Genomic DNA, 21,735 nt, shown 5'->3' on the forward strand with positions numbered 1-21,735 from the left:
ATTTGCTGCCATTACAACTGTCTTATCTGTACTCAGTTTCATCCTGTGTGCCTTCAGTTTTGCATTCCATCCCACTATCATCTGCTGTAGTTCTTACTCAGAGCCTGCATGTAATGCCACATCATCTGCACATAGAAGCTTTGTTGATCTGTCCCTGCTGATCTGTTTCCTAATCAGTGGGTTCAGAGATGAGCCTCAATGCACACCCACTCCCACTGGGAAGCCCTTTGTGAATCTAGACTATTTACACTTGTGCCATTCGGTCCTTGTACATAGGCTTCACTAATTCTACCAGTGTTTCTGGGACTTCAAACCATTGCAGGACTTCCCTAAATCAGCTTTCTTGAAAACTTGTCACGTGCTTTCTCTAAGTCTTGGAATGCCGAGTTGAACTGAATCCTCATTTATAGCAAAACCGCAAACATTGAGTCAGTTGTGCTACTTCCTTATCTGAATCTTTACTGCTTATCTACCATCTTAAATCAAAACATTTTGCCATCTTACTTTATACAGTCCTGTGTATTCATTTATCAGTCACCATCTCCAGAACTTTTATGCATTGTGACAGGAGTTTGATGGCTTTATACTGGCTACACTTGTGAATGTTCCCTTTGTTCTTATATACTGACAGTAGTATACTTATTCTCCAGTCATCTAGGATAGTCTTCTCTCTCCATACTGCTATGAATGACATCTGTAGCCATTTCTCCTGTAACTCTCCCAACATCTCGATCGTATCTGCCGTGACCTTATCTGAGCCTGCTGCTTTCCCTGACTTCATTCTCTTTAGTGCTGTTCTTACTTCTTCTAGAGTTGGCTCCTCTTCTTCTTTCATTGAAAGCTGTGTCTAGGGCAGTACAGCTTCTGTGAGGTTTTCTTCATTCAGAAGCTGCTGGAAGTCCAGAAGTACTTCTTCCATGTGCCTTTGATGTCCTGTGGACAGGTGAGTAGGTTGTTGCTGGCATCCATTATGAAGGGTGTCTAATAATTATCTGAAGTTCTGATAATAATTATCTTTTTTATCTTTCTGTATTTGCTTTGCAACCTGATAAGGGTTTCTTTGTGTCATCTACTGAGTCACTTTCCAGAAGCTGGTAGAGTGCCTCTGATGCCTTGTTCTTTGCTATTGCAACTGCTCTCTTAACTTCTTCACTAGCCAGCCAGTATTCTTTCTTTGCCTGATCCATCTTTTCTATCTCATGCATTTTTCTGCACTACTTCTTTATTTTGATGACTTCCTGAATGTCTATATTCCACCACCAGCTTTTCTCATGTACCTTATTTCCATACCTGGCTCAGTCACATATCTGTTCCTTATAAATGCTGTTTTGAGGAGTTGCCATTTTTCTTCAATTCCACTCATTTCCTCTTCTTCCTGAAGAGCTAGAGCCTGAGCATTTCTTAGAAGTCTTGTGATTTCTCTCCAATCAACTTCCAGGTCTTGTACCTACACTCTGTTGACCTTAGAGCCTTCACTGACCACTGCTTGAAGCTGACTGTGGCAACCAGTGGTTTATACTGTGAACTGACTGTTTCACTGGGGCTGACTTTACAATCACTGATTCTACCCCGATGCCCCTTTTTTACTAGGAGGAGGTCTAATTGAGTTGCATGTTGGCCACACTTTTCTTGTGATCATCCATCTTGCTGAACCATATTTTGGCTGCCTTCAAGCCATTTGCCAGACAGAAGTCTAGAATGGCCTCTCCTTTATTACTCTTGCCCCACCCATGTAGGCCCAGGCAGTCATCTCATCCTGTTCTGCCTGCTTCAGTCATAGCTTTGATAATGGCAGGTAGAGTGGCAGTACTATGGGCAGTCCAATGAACAAAGTAAAAGACTCAAGAAAGTGGCCTACCTGATGCTATGTTCATTCACTTGCACAACAAAGCACTTCATAGCTGAAACACAGGCATTGACAGCAGCCCATACAAAGCCACCACAACAAACTGCCAAGTCATGTTATTATGTTAATGGAGAGAAAGATGGAGAGAGTAAAGTCAGAAATTGGTATGCCAGACATATGAATACATAGAAGACCAACATGAAGGGAAAATAGGTGGTGGTGAGAGAGGGGAGAGAGAGAAAGGCACAAATTATGGGGGGACATGTTGCTGTTTTCATTTTTTTAAGAAGGGTATAGGGGGAAGGCAGCAAGGAGCAGCTGCAGAGAGGAAGGAATGTATGGTCATGGAATCATACAACACAGAGCAAGGGTAATAAGGGAGGTATTGACACCGGATGAGAAGCAAAAGAGAATCGTTTCAGACTGACACAGGGTGGACAACTGGGAAAGGGAAGACGTGAATTACAAACAGGGGATGGAGTGAGACTTAAGAAGGGGGAACACCATGATGGGGAACAGGAAGAGGTATGGAGGACCAGATTGTTTGGACCAGTGGGGAACACACCCAGATGTCAATTACCTCTCATGGCTGACATCTTGGGTTAGTGCCACCGCTGATGGCTAGATAGATGGGTCCATCTTATCATGTAATTTTACTGGCCATACAAAGAGATGGGCAAGCTGCTAATGTAGATGTCTACCTGACACCCTACCTTAGTCATTATCTTCAGCTTAATTTGCTGTCAGATGAACTGGGAGAATTTTTGGAGCCATTCTCAGAGGATGACTCTTCTGCCCTCACCCCCAACTGAGAATTGGTCACGGAGGCTACCAGCAAGCCATCCATGCCACTTTTTGCTTTGTGACCTTCATCATCCTGCAAAGTGGCAGGCCTGGGGATTTCTGGTAAACCAACAGCAGGCACAGTTGGCAGTACAGACCTTGGGACCTGCTGTCTGTTCAACAGCTCACCCTGTAGAAAGAGAAAGACACACACACACACACACACACACACACACACACACACACACACACACACACACACACACACACACACACACACCAGCAAAAAAAAAGAGAGAGAGAGAGGGAAACAAATGCAGCAGTCAGGTATATGTGTGACAGTTTATGTAAACATTATAGTACACATAGCTATAAACTAAACGTTCTACTCCATGGACACACTGCCATATCTCCTTAGATAGGCCAGCTAACTGAATTCTGTTTCCTCTGGTGCTGTAAAACATAACATAGAGTGTGATCAGTAAAGCATATCCTGACAATAGAAGACAACTAGTGCAACAGGTGATTGAATATGCAGTGCCAAACCAAATACAGAATGCTGGCAGTGGAAAATTGGCAGCATTTCCCTAACCCCTCTCTCCCACTGGTGGAGCAGGTTTGAGTGATACCCGCATAAGTCACTGTACCTGTGTATGCATGGCTTTCCAGAGCAGGTGGTGCCAGTGGCATCACTCACTACCCTAGCAAGCTAGTACTGGTCATCAGTCTTATAGGGGAGCTGTCAAGCTGGTCTGACAGTCAGCCCCATAGTCCAGATGCAGCAGGTGGAGGAAGATCTCAATTTCCTGGTTGCAATAGATGGGAGCACTGCTGAAAACAGCACTTGAAGAGGTTATGACTCTCTGCAGGTCAAAACAAGGAGGAAAATGGCAGCCCACTGTGCAAGGTCACATGTACTGGACACCATGTAATGTGCATAGTCAGGCAGCAAGATTAGATGATACAAAGTATCATCAGCAAGGACAGGGATGCCACAAGCTTTGCAGTCTCCATGCATGCATGCAATATTTACATGACCTCCTAGCTTGAAAATAGGCAGAAATAATCATGGCTGATAATGCAGTGCATTATAGCAGCAATTCAGAGATGTGCTAGGACTGCACAAAATCACCTCATTAGCATAATTATTGCACTATGAGGCACACAATAGCTTGATAAAAAGTGCTGTTGCCATACTGCAGGAGACTACTTTACAATGATCAGCTTAGGAAATGGATTAGAGTGGATAATACCGGGTACTGCCATATAGGCATAATGATAACAAACAAGTAATGGTACTAATGGACCTCAGGACTGCAGTCTGCACATAAAACGTACAAGAAAGTAACAGGAACAGATACCGAGAAGGACAGACTGTGGAGTAAGATAGCACAAAGCATGGAAGGAGACTGCCATGTTGTGGGTGGGGCTCATCCTGATAAGGAAAAGAGAACAAGGGAAGAACGGGTTATAATCCTGATATGGGGGGTGAGCACCTTTCTGACAGGGCACAAAGAACATGGGCAAGAGAGGCTGAAGTTCTGATATGGAGAGGGGATTCACCCTGACAGGGAACACAGTCAGGACATGTTACTGTCCTTTTGCAAAGATTAAGCAACAGTGTATTGTGTACACCCAGATCACAATACATGCTGAGGAGTATATGAGGCCTCCTTTCCATTGCATACATCATGTGCTGTCACCACAGTGCTGACAGATGTCATTCAGAGGTAACATGCCCATTGCTGATGTCAATATGGCATAGTGTTTGAATTGTGATAGAATATTAGAAGACAGGTCTGTGGCCATGGAATTGGGGCTGGAGACTGTACTGAGACATTGGTAACTGACAAGGACTGTTATGCACACACACACAAACACACATCCACACATTTATCCTGCAGGAGTTCATGTATTGTCATGTTGCAGACAGAATGTCAGTTATTGAGAAAGTTCACTGCACCACAGACTGAGATAGTATTATGGGCCTTACCAATACATGGCACATGTATCTACTATATTAGAAGGGCAAAAGAGAGAGGGCCATCTGGAAAAAAGTGTGGTAGGGAATGTTGCAGGATCTCGATGTCATAGATGACAGTAATAGGGCAGCAGTGCAATCGCATTACAGGGTCACTAGTGTGATAGTGCATACCAAGGCAAGGCAAAGGATACTGTCAGAGATTGTTTCATCACAGCTGTTGGAATACCAACAATGAAGCATTTTACAGGGAAGTCTAAGGCAGGTGAAAGACATTTATACCTCATTGTGGACTGGATGTGGGAGCTGGATTGTTGACAACTGCCTGGGTGTCTATAGAGGAATATGCCAGGTTAGAACTAATATTGTTAGTACCGTAGTACAGTGACAGACTAATGGGAATGGATTACTCAGCACAACAGTAATGTGTATATGCTCTCCACTTCCTTTGGGGGTTGCTGCTGTGACAACCTGCACCACTAGGTATGTATGTAACCACAAATTATGGAAATAATTGCCATACAGCAGTCTGTGTGCTACATGTTGGTGAGAATGATATATATGACCCTGCATTGCTGCAGGTATGTTACCTTTGTATTTTTACAAGTACTGCACTAGTGGTGGTCTAATACAACAGGCTGACTGTCATTTGTGGGTGACAATGATGGTACCATACATGTGGCACACTTCAATGATACAGTTACACTGTCAGCAACACTAATATTGGAGGGTATGCACACATCCCACGCAACTGAGATAATCATGGTGGGGTAAGGTGAACCTTTGGCATACCTATGTTTAGAACTGGACATCCTACCCATGTTAGCCCCATTTAAGGTACATAATGCTCACCATCACAGTTGGAATCAGTGAGTCACACTACCTTTAGAGTGTGTAAACACACCATAAGAGAGAGAGGAATGCAGACTGCCACTGTCACCATGAGTGCATGGTATTTCCTGATCTAGGTGTCACTCTAAGCATCAGTTAGCAGATGTGTAGGTCAGTGATCCAGACACAGTCAGCCACTAAGCACACCATGTCAAAGATACTGAGCATGCTACATGACTTGCATGAGGAAGTGCAACTGTTGAGGGAAGTGTAATACTTCTTGCAAAACATGAAGAGACACATTGCAGATAGGAAGTGGGAGCTGCCATAACTGCAGAGGGTAGTGGTGACCCACTTTGTAACCACTGCTGCACCAATGAATATACTGGCAAATGCCCACTGCGGTCATGTTAGGTAATGGCTGTGTGGTGCACAATCACAAGCCAGGTGTGTGCATATGATATATATTGTTCCAGAGCCAGTATCACTGTCCCCCCTGTTCACATCTGTTTCAGTCGCTAAGTGTGAACATTCCCATGGTTGTTGGCAATGATGTTACAACTCCACTGTAGGATCAATCAATTGAGCCAGTCACTCCATGCTCCACATTTACAGGCCATCTCTCTCCCCTGTTTCCTTACACTGTGCAGCTCCTAGTCATGGCCATTTATTAGGTCATGGATGCTGACCTCTTACTCCTTCTCCATATGTGAGGGAGAATGGGGGGCTACTATACACACTCTCAAAGAGCTACACCATCCATCGGATAGGATAGTTCCAGTCCTGATACCACAGACCACACTGTACACCCAGCTAGCCTTCACATGATGGAAGTTCCACCCAGACACTGAAGAATGTGACCCCAGATTCTCATCAATCTCCTAGCCATGTGCATGGCTACCATGGCCACCTCCCATAATATTTCTACCTATGGTAGAATTGCTGTACCCTGTCACTATGCTATAGTCCATGTTGGTGTAAATGACTTGAGATGTACCTCCCTGGAATATATGAAGACGAACATGACTGAACTTACTGAATATGTGTCCCAGGCAAGCATGTCCCTAGCCTTAAGCAGTATTCTACTGTCACCCAGAATGATGCCTCAATACAAACAGAAAATGATTGATATAACAATTGGCTTAGTTTCTGGTGTCATTCCAGGGAGATCCAGTACCTGACAGCTTTGGAAGATATGATCAACAGACCACGATGCTTTGCCAGAGATGGCCTGCATCTGTCTCACTTGAGCTTCAGGCATCTGGCAAAGACACTTGCCTCCCCGTACTGCCTTTTTTTAGAAAAAGTGATGAGGTTAAAACTACAAACATAAAAATGTCAACAAAACCCAAATTAAAGGTTGTGCTGCTAAATGCTAGGAGTCTAAGCATGAAATTGCACTCATTGCAAGCTTTCTTAACCCTGGAAAATGCTGACATCTGCGCAGTCACAGAAACCTGGTTTAATGGTGCAGAAAGCACACCAACCATACTTGGTTACTCATCCTATCATACATTCAGACCCCAAACTATGGGTAGTAAAGTCAAAGGAGGTGGAGTTTCAATATATATTAAAAACATGCACACGTCCAGGCTGGGCAAACAGTATGATGCACAGGAGACACTCCAGGTGCAGTTAACCATTGACAAGACATTTATGCTCATGAATCCACTGCCCTTCAAGAACAGGTCGAGGAGTGTTACGAGAAAGGACAGACCCGAGAGAATGAACAGCATGGAAAGGAACACACCCACCATGAAGAGATGCCGTTTTTGAATGAAGGTTTGGTTTTTAACCTATCTTCTTTTGTTTTAACTAATGAACAAATTCAGCTCTTAAATAAAGGCTTGTCCTTTATTCCAGCCAGGAGGGCAGAACATGCTGAATTACTAAAAGACTTGCGTTTGTTGGGAAGAAATTTGTCCTTAAAATGCAATTTTTATAATGATAATCAAATTGACAATGTCTCTTTGTTTAGAAGACCTAGCACATTTATAACCATTATTGATCCAACAGTACAAACATTTATTGATGTATGTGAAAATGAATTTAGGTCTTTGTTTGACAAGGGCACTAGACTTGGTTTTTGTAACATGTCTCAAAGTGATTATAATGCTTTAAATACACTAAAAGAACTACATTCAATAGATATTAAACCTGCGGACAAAGGCAATTGCACTGTTATTTTGGATAGAGAGGTTTATATCAGTCAAATGAAGCTATTGTTGCAGTACACTAGCACTTATAGTTGTATATCCAAACATATTGTTAATGGGATTATGGAGAAAGTTTCTTTTCTTGTATTTGACCTCTTAATGACAGGTTTAATAGATGAGAGCTTTTTAAATACTTTAATACACCATACCCTGTCATTCCTAAAATATATGGACTACCTAAAATACACAAGAATAGGGTTCCCTCACCTATGAGACCCATTGTCTCTGGTGGTGGATGGTGTACTGAAGCTTTGTCGATTTATGTTGAAAACAGGTTACATCCTTTTCTAGAAGAATGTCATACTATTTTAAGAGATACTAAAAGTTTTTTAGAATGACTTTATAACAGGATTCAGACAATGGATAGTGACTATATGTTTGTGACTCTAGATATAGAGTCACTTTTTACATCCATTCCTAATGACTGGGGCATTGAGATGGTTAGAGATTTTCTTAATGGGCAAAGATGCCTTACAAATGATGATATAAAACTTATATGTAGTTTACTGGAAGTCATTCTTGAAAATAATGTATTTCTTTTTGAAGGAGACTTTTTTCTGCAAAAGGTTGGCGTGGCTATGGGCACAGCTTCTGCCAATAGTTACGCCAACTTAACTTTGACCCAATGGGAACAGACAACCATCTTAGCTCCAAGTAATTGTCTAAGTGACCATATTGCATGGTATGTCCGTTTTGTGGATAATGTCTTTATGCTTTGGAAAGGTAATAATATGGAACTTGAAGAATTGATTACTTATATGAATAGGAGTACTAATTTTCTAAAATTTAGTTATAAATGCTCTACAACTGAAATAGATTTTTTAGATGTGCTCCTTAGTAAATCTGATTTGAATCAGGTCCATAGTAGTATTTACAAAAAACCAACAAGAAAGAATGCACTACTACACAGAAATAATATGCATCCTAGGCATATAGCACGTAATGTGCTTGAAGGACAAGTCTATAGGACACTTAGACTGCACAATCATGACTTGGAGGCACATAATGCCCTGGTTAAGCTTAAACAGGAGTTTTTGCAGAGTGGTTACTCTGAAAAAGAAGTAAACACCACTATAACTGAAGCATGGAGACTTAGGAACAATAGATGTAAACCACATTGTAAAGATACGGCTGTAAATGAATGTGAAATTCAAGGGATTGATGCACATTTGAATAATCACCCTAGGGTTATTTTTCAGTTCTCTAGTGACATCAACGAATATTGTGATGTCATTAAATGAAATTGGCATATTCTACATACCAACTCTGAGCTGAGAAACAAAATTGACAAAGTATCTTCATTCTCTTTTAGAAATAATATGTCCCTTAAACAGCATCTGTGTAATAAAGATAGTAACCATACTAGGAGAATATATGAATCTACTCGAATAGGAACTTTCCCTTGCAGAAGTTCTGCCTGTCAATATATTAATTCCAGCTATGTATATATACATCCCACTAGAAAATTTACTATAAATGCTAAACACAATGCAGATTGTCGTACATCAAATATAGTTTATTTTGCCTTTTGTCAGCAATGCCATGCTTTTTATGTAGGTAAAACAAATCGACTATTAAAAGATAGAATATTAGAACATAATAGAGACATTCGCAATCAAAAGTTGAGTAATGCCTTAGCAAACCATGTCATGGCTACTGACAAAACACTTATTTTTAAATTTTTTGTTATTCAATCATTGAATGCTAGCCCACGAGGGGGCGATATAGAAACAAAAGTTGAAGCATTGGAACAGAAATGGATTTTATTGTTGGATGCTGAAAAATTTCCAGGACTAAATGGTGCTTTTTTGTGAAACCCTTTTTGAAACTCAAAAGGCTTAAACATTAGTTTTAGATAGAAGCATCTATCTACATATATATGTGTTTTTTACATATATTTTTGCAAGTTGCATATATATTTTTGTAAGTTGTAAAATTAAGTATGTGTGTTTTACTTCAATTGCATCTACCAATTTTATTACCTGATTGATTAATTAATTGGAACAAATTGGTTCTATTCATTCCTATTTAAACATTTGATGCATTTTAAAGTTTTAGTCTGATGAAGCGACAGTGTATATCTGCGAAAGCGCTTACTTTTCTTTTTTATTAAAGCTAAGTCCTGTGTACATTGGGAGTATTTTGTTTGTTTCTTCAACCATTGATAAGACCCCTATACAGATCATAGCTAGCTACTGGCCCCCAAATCTGACCCAAGATGCCCAAATTGTCTATTTAGAGCTCTTCGACTCTATCAAGATTCAACGCTTTACCCTGATCCTGGGTGACTTTAACTACCCAAACATAGATTAGAAGAACTACTCATGCAGAACACAAATGCCCAGTGATTTCTCAATTTTGTCAATGCAAATGCTTTGGAACAGCTAGTCGATAACCTCACAAGAGGTGATAATATCTTGGACTTGTAATTAACCAACATGAGTAACCACTGCAGCATCCCTGCAGTATCATCCTCCCTTGTAAGATCAGACCATAAAGCCGTCACGTTTGAAGTCACCATCTCCCCTGACCCCCCTCTAGCTAGGGTCAAACAAAAACATTTTCCAAAGCTGATTACTGCCTATTGAGGGATGGTATAAACAGCTTCATAGCCCCCTCCCCCTCTCTAGGAACTGGCACCAGTATTCAGAACTATACCAAATTACTATATGAACATTTATATAGATGCATGGAATCAGGAATACCTGACAGTACTAAATCTTCCTCTGCAAGGAAGAGTAAACCTGTCTGTTGAACATCTGCAATAAATAAACTATAACAAAAGAAAACAATTGCTGTCCAGGACCAAAAAGGAGCAGGTGCCCAATTGGAAGCAATCTCTCCTTAGCCTAAACAATCAAATAAGAGCACTAGTGAAATCCTCCAAAGCAAACTTTGAGTCCAAATTGGCCACATTTACTAGAGACAATCATAATGCCTTCTTCACATATGTCCATAATCTCAAAGGAAGCACCCAGATCTGTTCAAAACTGGTGGTCAAGGACACTACATATATAAATGCTGTAGCTATAGCAAACTTTCTGACTGACAGATTCAGCAAAAAATTCATCCCTCTGTCCCACCCATCAATAAATCAGGACATTCCCAGTACCTGCCCCCTTCCCCTTATATCTAGGGATCACTGCTCTCTCAAAAGCAAAAAATACAGCCTCCATGGGACCAGATAACATCCCAGGCTGTATCCTACATGAACTCAGGCAGGAACTTGCAGCACCATTAGGCGCCCTATTCAACCAAAGCCTGAGTATTGGCTTTGTCCCAGCTGAGTGGAGGACAGCCACTGTCATGCCTTTATACAAAGGTGGAGCATCCATCGATCCAGAAAATTATAGACCCATCAGCCTAACTAGCCTGATTTGCAAGGCCATGGAATGGATTATCAAGGACCTCATTAACAAGTACATTGGCAACCTCCAAACACTCAATCCCACACAGTTTGGCTTCATCAAGGGGAGGTCATGTCTGTTAAATTTGGTTGACTTTTTTGAGAAAATCACCAAAGCCATGGATGGGGGAAGACACTGCACACCACCTACCTTGACTTGGCCAAAGCCTTCGACAATATTTCCCACTCGGGCATAATAGAGAAACTCTCTCAACTAGGCATCAATCCATATGTTACCAGATGGGTAGCTAACTGGCCCACTGAAACAACCCACCTAGTTAAAATAGGGGAAGCCACCTTAAGCAGTAGACCTATATCGAGTGGCATACCCCAGGGTTCAGTCTTGGGGCCTCTATTTGGGATATACTTTTCTGAGGTGCAGGCCAAAACCAGTGGGCTATAGCTGACCAAGTTTGCAGATGACTGCAAGCTGGGAGCTGTCCTCCAAGAGGGTCTCACCCAAACAAATGACTGGTGCTAGAAACATGGCCTCAAGCTGAATAAAAAAAAATGCATTATCATCCCCTTTGGGGGAGAGTGATGTCCCCATAAATTATCACATTAATAACAATGTCCTAAGCATGCAGTCAGTCATGAGGGATTTGGGCACTCAGACTGATAGCAACCTGACTTTTAACCACCATGCTGTTTCCATTTTATGGAAAGCTTTCTGCATGGCCCACCTCATATGTAAGGGAATCTCATCCAGGGTCAAGGAGGTCATAACATCCCTGTATTCTTCACTTATAAGGCCCATTATTCAGTACAACATCCCATTTGCCATATACCTCACAAAACACATGCAGCAGCTGGAGAGACCACAGATATTCCTCACCAGGAGAATCCCAGGGCTCAAAAATCTACCAAACACAAATAGGCTAAAAGCCCTATCCCTCTACTCTGTTTCATATAGACTCCTCAGAGGTGACCTCTGTCTGGCATACAAGGCGATCTCGGACCCCGCCTGTATGGAACTGCTGCATATTCGCAAGTCAGGCTCCACTCGAGTAACCCGCACACGTGACCTCAACCTGGTCTATGACATCAATAGGACTTGTTGGTGGGACAGACTTGTGTCCTAGAGACTCCCCCATCTATGGAATAGACTCCCTCTCCACGTCAAGCAGAGTACCTCTTTACCCCTTTTTAAGCGCAACCTGGATAACTGGATAGGAATTAGAAAATACATCCCTGGGATTCCACCCATGTCCCTGCTGGACAAGGGCATCTGGTGCTGATTTGTCTATGCATGGGCTAAACTCTTGGCTAGGCTTATAAAGGCCTCAGGGCCAATAGCCTAGTAACTTCCTATGATCCTATGCCCCATCCCACCAGTAAAAATGATGATGACTCTGTCCTACACACTTTTTTATCTTGTGTGGGTATGGTAATGGCTGAAGCACAACATGGCCAGTCAGTGCACTGCATAGCATGCGTGTGTTTTAATGCATCCAACAGTTTTCTTATATGTTGTCCATATCACAGCTTATAGCTGTGGATCAGATGCCTCCTCTTTGCCAGTGTCACTACATATATGTTCATAGTTTCACATGTTCATAGGCTCATAGGTGCATCCTATACTAGTGATCTGTGAGTATTTTAAGAAGCGTAGCCTTTCATTACCATGGTTGCTTTTAGCCCTTATATTTTGCATTCATATAACACAGAGATGGGCAGACAAAGGAAATGTTGGAACATTTATTTGTTGCCTCTGTCCATGAGGAAGGGACATGGGTAATAAACCAGGGGTAAATTTGCAGTTTCCCATCCATTTGTCCAAATTAAGTTTGAATAGAGTAATAAAAGTACCTCACTTTATGAGGAGTGGAGGATGGTTCCATAGAAGAGGTATCCTCTATGTTACATACCTATCTCTCCAACATATTGTGCCTGCCTGCACCTTTAGTGAAGTACTCCTGCAGCAGGTATCTGTGAAGACTCCTCTGCAGACTACTTTTCTACTGGTGACACACGCTTGCCTGGTGTTACTACATTGTCCATACATTGCAACTGCTATCGTGGCATCATTTTGTGTAGCATGATACAGAGAAAGTGAAGAGCCTTCAATAGTCTGAACGCATTCAACAATTTTCTGCATCTGTGACAGCACAGTATTAAATACTATTTTCACTATGGTCTGGGGGCTATTGATGAGGTAATCAGCCACGGATACAAAGATTATTTTGCATCATTGGCAACACACAACAGTGGACACTGTTATGAGTGGCCTGCTGCCTACATCCTTCGAAACTGCATATCAAGAACTCTATGGCGGGCAATGTGTACACCTACCAAATAGATGACTTTGTGGAAGGTCACCTCCTATGAAATGCTGGCATAAGTCACTCAGTGTCAGGTGTATTAATCATGAACACTGTCTAGGTAGTGCATAGACATACTGTATCTATTACTCATATCACCTGGCAGTTAATGGAGTGGAAACCCTTCCAGATGATATACCAGTAGCCATGAGGAGTAGGTGGGGCCTTGATAACAATATGGGTGCTGTCAATGACCTCCCTAGAACTTCTGGGAAATGGCCTGTGCCATAGAATCTTTGCATAGAGATGGTTCTCTCCTCTGGTTTCCATGAAAGCCTAATACACTCCTCCACATACTATGCATCACAGCAAGGAACAGGAGTATAATCTGCAAGGCCAATGACTATGAAACTCCAAATGTGTCCCTTACTGAATGCAGAAATATCCCCACAGCAAGGCAAGGATGGTTAATCATAAAGAAATCTTTATGTCTAATGTGCTAGACAGTTTATGCATTGCCTTTGATTCCATGTAAAGGCAGTATACTTCTGCTATTTCCTGCATGGCTTTTCTATCCATACCTTAGCAGCAGGCAATGCCATGGTCATGGAGGTCTTAGAATATTAGCCACTGGCAAACCTGTTTGATAGAGGGCCGTAGTGTGCAACATCTCAGACACTGGTAAGGGCAGCCACTAACGCACATGCCTCTGATAATGGTGATACCACTTCTATCAGTATAGCATGAGCAAAGCCTCTGTACACCAGAAAATCCTGGCATTCACAATACATCATTGTTGTGACTCATTCTGCTAATTTTACACATTTCTGAATCTCAGCCCCATGTCTGAGATCATTATTTGCATAAATTATGGTTCTTATTAGTATGTTGATGCACATCTTCATGTCATTATGCAGTAATCTGCATATAATGCATGCCTTCCACGTTGCCACTCGCATATTATTTCATGTAATGCTGTACTCTGTTTCTGAATATTCCCTCTCTTTAAAGTCGGTATAGTTTATTTAGTCCGGGTTCCTTGTCATACAGTAAATTGAGCTGCTATCTGCATATTTTACTTCATTATTAAGTGATTAATTGAAGCACTTTAAATATAGAGGAATGATTACATCAGTGACAAACATGCTTGTATGATACATTATTAGCCTTTCTTTTTTTTTCTTTTTCCAAAACAAGCCCCTGTTTTCTTATTTTAAATTTATGAATAGCCTTTCCAACATAAAAAAGTGTCACCTTTCACATATTTCACTACATGTATACATTAACTTACCTGCAGTCTGCATAATGTATAAACATATACATTTTCTTTATTGTGGTAAGTATAGTACTGTGGTGGCGGTGCTGCGGTAGCGTTGTCGCCTCACAGTAAGACTTTGTCCTGTTCGGTTCTCAGCTAGAGCGTCTTCTGTGTGGAGACATGTATGAATGGGTGTACCTTCATTGAAGGTTGTGCGTCAGAGCTGGCAACTCAGCACGTAAAAATCTACTGCCAATCATTAGCGGACCGGAGTTCCGCTGCGGCGACTCCTAACCGGGAAAAGCCGAAAGACAACAACAGACAACATTGTGCTAAGTACAGTCTCTGCAGATATTATTACTCAATATTGTAAGTACATACTTTGTTTAGCATTATAACTGACTGCTTTCACTTGACACAAGGTTAAGCTTAAACCTAGTTCCCCTTAAAACAGCTACTTTATTTTTAGATTCTTGTAACCTTTCAATTACACATACATCTGAAGACTCTTGAGCAGAACTATAGATAAAACTGGAGACCTTTGCAATCCCCCCATATGTGCGTACCTCAACCACAGTTGAGGACCAAAAAAAACTACTAGATCTAAGGGAAGTGTGCTTCTACATAATACCTCTTTCCCATCTTTCCTAAATAAACAGTAGAAAAGAACTATACTATCTCCTTACTACAGATGCTAACACACACAACACAGGCAGTCTTTTAAATCATGTACGCAATCACAATGTTAAAAGAAGTTACTTAAATAACTGGTGATTATGCTTATTTGCATGGACAGATTAGCACATCTTCTAGAGTGTCAATCATGCCCCCTAACTGTTCATGCCTGGGGTAGCTGCCCCTTTCCCCCTTCCTAGCTATTGCTTTGCACCAGAGACACCATACTGCTGATGAATGTAATTCATGGATCTCTAACTCATGACCATCAGGCCTCAAGCAGCTCTCAAGTCAGGATAATTCTAGGTGACGGAAGCTACTACATTACATTCCTAGCTGTACTGACTGAATTTCTTTTCACTTTGTAGACTGTGCCCCTTGGCTGAGCGTACTAGTCCTAATATAGCCCACATTGTCATAGATTCATAGGTATATACTAACTTAATGACCACCAGGGCCTTTATAAGCCTAGCCATGCAATCCAACCCAATTGTGCCCCCGTCTATCATGAGCATTTATTAGGAGGGGCTATGTTAGTTAGGACGTTTGTAGAAGTTATGTTTGTGGGGGTCATTACTGTCTGCCTCTGTCTATTAGAGTCATGGGGGCCAGAATTGGGATGAATTTCCAATTTCCTACCCATTGGTCAAGGTTACACTTAAATAGGGTTAGGGATGAACTCTGCTTCACATGGATGGTGAGCCTGTTCCAGAGCATGGGGATCCACTGAGACACGTTTCTGTCTTGCTAACACATCTTTTTTATGTTAAATCCTTAGATATAGTGGTTCTGATGCTGTTCATTTTGTGGATGTGCAAAAGGCCCATCAGATCTGGATCTGAGGATGCCTTATATGCCAGGCATAGATCACCTGTCAGTAACCTGTAGGAGACACAGTATAGAGATAGCACTTTAATGCGGTCTGTATAGGACAATGTGTTGATACTCTGAATTCCCCTTGTAGGGAACCTTTGTAGGCATTCCAGCTGTTGCATATGTCTGGCCAGGTACATACCAAAGGGGGCATTATACTCAATGTTGGGTCTGCTAAGGACTGAACAAAGTGGCACTAAGACCTTTTTGAACCTGGATGACTGGATGCCATTCCCTTACTTATAATCTGGGTAAGATAGAATAATTATTTTACTACCTCGTGCACATGTTGGTCAAATACCAGATTACTTTCTACATATGTCTCCAGAGCCCTGACTACTGAGTAAACACTTAGAGGTGTTTTATCAATGGAGCAATTAGTATGTGTGGCATTTTTCCCAAAAGGCACTATAATACAGTTTTTAGTATTGAGTTTTAATCTGTGACTTTGGCAGCAGTCATTTGTCTGTGCTAGACCCTCTTGTAAGATATTTGTGTTATGGAGGGACTCTATGATAGCTCCCAATTTGGAGTCATCTGCAATCTTGGTCAGCCAAAATCCCTTGATATTAGCCTTTATCACCAAGAAATAGATGCCAAATAGGAGCGATCCCAGCATGGACACCTAAAGTACCCCCCTTGTTGACCAGTCTCTTAGTGGAGGTGGTATCACCAATACTGACTTCCTGGGTCCTACCTGTGAGCAAGCTGGCAATCCAATAAGCTATGTAGGGTTTTATGCACAGTTTGGTGAGTTTGTCAACTATACTACAGTGGGGCATTGTATTGAATACCTTAGCCAAGTCCAGGTAGGCAGTATGCACCATTTTCTCCGCATCCATTTCCTTGGTAACTTTCTCAAAGAAGATCACTAGGTTTTAGTAGGCATGACCTTCCCTTGACAAAGCTAAATGTGCTTGGTTCCAGTGTCTGAAGGTTACCTATGTCTTTGTTAAACATTCCATGATAATCCATTCCATGACTAATAGGTCTATAGTTTCTGGGGTCAATTGATGGTCCACCCTTGTGAAATAGGATAACCACTGCAGTCCTCCATTCTCATAGTACAATTCATGTTTTGAAGTTATAGTTGAAATGTGACTCAAGGGGTCTTAACAGGTCATGTTTCAAGCTATTTTTGAGGCATCCAGGGATATTGTCTGGGCACACTGAGGCTGTGTTTCTGGCCTTGGTGAGTGCCACCAGGACCAACTTCCTGTTAATAGTTGTGTGTGTGTGTGGGGGTGGATTATGGCAGTAGGTATTTCATGGCAGGAGGCAGGCATAGTGGAGGGTGAAGTTTGAGATGAATTTGTCAGCTAACAAATTCACTATGCCACTCTGTTCAGCGAAGGTGGCATCATTGTCCACCAATTTGGCACACTGAAGTGGGCTGCCTTTGAGGTTTTAGACATAGCTGTAGCAGGCTTTGTGGTTGTCTTTAGCCTGTGAGGCTATCTTGGCCTTGTAATTAGCCTTGTTGGACTTAATTAGTCCTCTAAGCTTCCTGTTTAGATTAACTATTCAGGAATATATCATACCAGAAATATGGAAATCCTTCTATACCACTCCTCTGCACAAAGGTGGCAACTCTGTTGAACCCTCTAACTATAGACCAATCGCTATTCTCTCACCACTCTCTAAGATCCTTGAAAAATGTATACATACTCAATTACTGTCCTATCTCATTTATGAAAATCTCCTCAACCCCTCACAACATGGTTTCTGCCCTAAACATAGTACCTCGACTGCCTTACTATCCTTTACTCAAAAGGTTGCAGAAGCTAGGGACAACAACCTCCTCATCTCCTGTCTATTCCTTGATCTCTCTAAAGCCTTTGACACTGTGTCTCATCCCATCCTTAACAAGCTCTCAGACCTAAACCTCTCTCCTTCTACTCTTGGCTGGTTCCAATCCTACCTTACTGGCAGAAAGCAAGCTGTTAGATGGCAGCAGGCTTTCTCACCCTTCCTTGCTGTTCAAACAGGAGTACTCCAAGGCTCCATACTTGGACCACTCCTTTTCAACATTTTTACCAACAACCTACATTCATCCTGCAGTCCCTCATCTGTAATCCAATATGCAGATGACTCTACTCTCTTATCTATCTCCAATACTATCTCTGAACTACACTCACTAACACAAACTTCCTTTATCTCTGTTGAAAAATGGCTCAGAAACAATGAACTAATCCTTTACCCTAATAAAACTCATCTCTTTCTCTTCCTACCTCAGACACTCTCTCACCTTAAATCCCAACTTTTCTCTTTCCAACCTAGATAGCACCACTATCTCCCCTACCTCACACACCAAACCCCTTGAGGTAATAATTGATGACCAACTAAAATTTGACTTGCACATACAACAGGCCATCAAAAAAAAAATCAAAAACTTAGACTACTTCATAGGAACAAAAAATTCTTCACTACTGTCACTTAATGCACTCTTGCACAGGGATTTCTCTTACCCAGTCTTCTATATGCTTCCCCTATCCTTACCAATATCCAAACTACCTCAATGTAGAAACTGGAACAAATGTACAACAAAATTGCCAGATTTATTCTAAACCAACCACTCTCGTCACATCACTGCCTCTCACTAAACAAACTTCAGTGGCTGGAATTTCCGCACCTTCTCCTACAATCGCAACTCCACACTACCTTTTCCATACTCAACAACCCCTCTGCCTGCCCTGCTCTCGCCTCCAATGTTACTCCCTACTCTCCCCCCACGGCCTCTCCGAAGTGCTGATCAGCATCTTCTCTCAGTTTATAAACCCAAAAGGAATATTGGTAAACTACTTTACAAACACTCTGTCTCACTAGCTTGGAACAAACTTCCTCTCCATATTAGATCCAACCTTTCCTTTCCCTGTTTTAAAAAGGAGCTTAAATCCCACCTACTAAACTTGAAATTATGCCGTTGCCTTGACCACACATAGTCTTAGTCTCTCCCACTGTATAACCTATTGCATCTCCTAACTTTCTTTCTTTGTTAGTAACTTCCGCTTAAACTAGTCTCCTAAACCCTCAGCTCTACTACTATAGCCCCCTCCCATTGTCCACACTATCTCCCCCCACTTCCTATCAGTGTCTATACAGTGTCCTTCTTTTGAACAACATTGTTTTTACTCTCATATGTAGTAAATTTTAGTCCACTACTATCAGTGCAACTCTTAATGTTCATAATTTTTATTTCTTTTGTTTTTCTCTTTATAATTAATTTTGTATTTGCAGTGTTGTTTTTTAATTGTTTTTGTCCTGTATGTTTATCTTTGCTTAAGTTTGCTGGGGCTCTTTCCCCTTGGGTCTCCACTGAAAATGGGTTGCTTACTATCAATGCAATTTACAATTATTTTGTATTGTGATTATTTAAAATTTGTATATTGTCACTTTATTTTTATTTATGTTTGATGGGGATTTTCCCCTTGGGTCTCCACTGAAAATGGGTTTGTTTGCAAACTCAGTTGGACTAACCTGGTTAACAAAATGTGAAATAAATAAATAAACTAGAGCTCATATGATTATAGGAGTTGCTCTTCCTGATTTTAGCCATGAGTTTTTCCCTTTTGTTATATACTCTATTAAGGTTAGGATTCCACAAGTATGGTTTGTTTTGGACTTACTTCTAGTAGGTACATCAGCCTCTATACAGCCATTAATGTAGTTGTACATGGTCTTTGTGAACAATTCTGCAAAGTTTGCTGTGATCTTAGAGATAGAAGGGGCATTGGATTTTGACTATCACTTAATAGTATGTAGTATGTTTTGGAATGGTTCCTAACCCATACAGGGCTTGCTTGGGGTATTGAGTTTATTTTCCTTTTGAATGAGACAGCTCTGTGGTCCGATCTCACCTGTAAGCATGTGACACTGGGTGGGGTTCGGCACTCTCCCATATTAGCGAGTACCAGGTCCAGTATGTTTGAACCTCTGGTGGGTGTATGAACCATTTGGTCAAGGGGATTCATGTTATTAAAGTCCAGGCATCATTGTGCCTGTGAGTATGAGGCAGTGTATGTTTCCCAGTCTACAGCAGGGTAGTTAAAGTCTGACATGAATATGGTATTTGATTTAATGGTGATGTCTAGGTATGAGCTATAGGACTCTAGAACATAGAGGGTGACCTGTAGCTTGTTAGAATATGTTATGGGACTTTGTCTATGGTGATTTTCATGTGGATAAATTCCAGGGCATTGTTTTGTTTAAACGATGTAGAGTTATGCTTGTTGCTAACATGGACTGAGACTCATCCACCATTTGTCCCTGTCTGTGCAGCTGATGGTCTAAATGAGTGGAAGGCACTGAAGCCTTGCACTGTTAGAGTACTTCCTGTGGATTTAAACCATGTCTCACTAATGGCACAGATGTCTGTATTCCCCAGAGTGAGGAGAGCTTGTAGGGTATGGAGTTTCTTGTTTAGTCTCCTAAGATTAAGCAGTGACACCTTTAGGTTTCCTTGGGTTTAATTTGCTATGTCGATTAGTTTGTCAATTTGGCATTGCCTAAAAAAGGCTCTAAGAGATGGATGAAGTTTTAGCTAATATTCGGAAGCCTAGGGGAGACAGGTGCAGACTATCCTTTGTAGGGCAACATGGTTTATTAACAATATCCTCCTATGGTGACAGATATTGAATCCCCTGGAGAGATGCTAGAAATCAAGCCAATTATTGATGTCAGTCATCTTTTGTTTGTACTGTGTCATCATCCTTGGTGAAGGTAGAATGCTGCTCAATGAAATGCACATACCTGCCCGAGACACATATTCAGAGATATCAACAATGTCTCTCTTCTTGTTGTCCGGGGAAGTACGTCTCAGGTCATTAAGGCCCATCTGGACTATGCTAGAATAATACTAGTACCTGTGGTGCAGTGACTTGAGTGCATACATAACTTGGTGGATCCTGGCTCCAGATAAGCAACTATATGCTATCTTCTCCTTGTTCAGCCTGGTGAGTGGGGCACTTGTGTGTCATACAATGGAGTCCCCTATGACAAGATTCATGGGAAATGTGTTGGCTTGCCTTGTGGTCTTTTACTCTTGGGACTCCTCATATGTTTTGTGTTTGGTGTTGCATTTGGTGAATGCTTTAGAGATTGCTGAGGATACGCATTGTGTTTATAGCCTAGGAGGTCTTTGAGGTTTAGGAAGATTGCTTTTTTTTGTGCCTCAGCATAGATTGGTCTGTGTGTATAATGAACACTGTGTGTGCTGGATGTAGTGTGCGTTTTCTTGAAAACCTTGTTTGTATCTGAGCTTTTTATCTCCAGTGAAATTGTGTATATGCATCTCATGCATACTGTTTTTTTAAGGATTAAATATTTGCCTGTGAACATGAGACATTTGTTACTTTGTCTCAGGATGCCAATATCTGCCAAGCTGGCTATGGAAACATTTGAAAACTGCATATATTGTTGTCCAGACTTGTATTTGGGTAGGCTGCAGTAGGTTGTGGACTGGGTTATACAGAGCCACCTTAGGTGGTCTCTAGGGCTTGGCAATAGACTAGGTTAAATTGTACTAAGATTTGATAGTAGTGATATCTAATATGTAAACTAGCTGCTCTAAACATGTCTCTGCACAGTGGCTTTGTTTTAGCCTCAA

The sequence above is a fragment of the Protopterus annectens genome, chromosome 7.part0, assembly GCF_019279795.1.
Source record: "Protopterus annectens isolate FY-2018-M chromosome 7.part0, PAN1.0, whole genome shotgun sequence".
Classification (NCBI taxonomy): Eukaryota; Metazoa; Chordata; order Ceratodontiformes; family Protopteridae; genus Protopterus; species Protopterus annectens.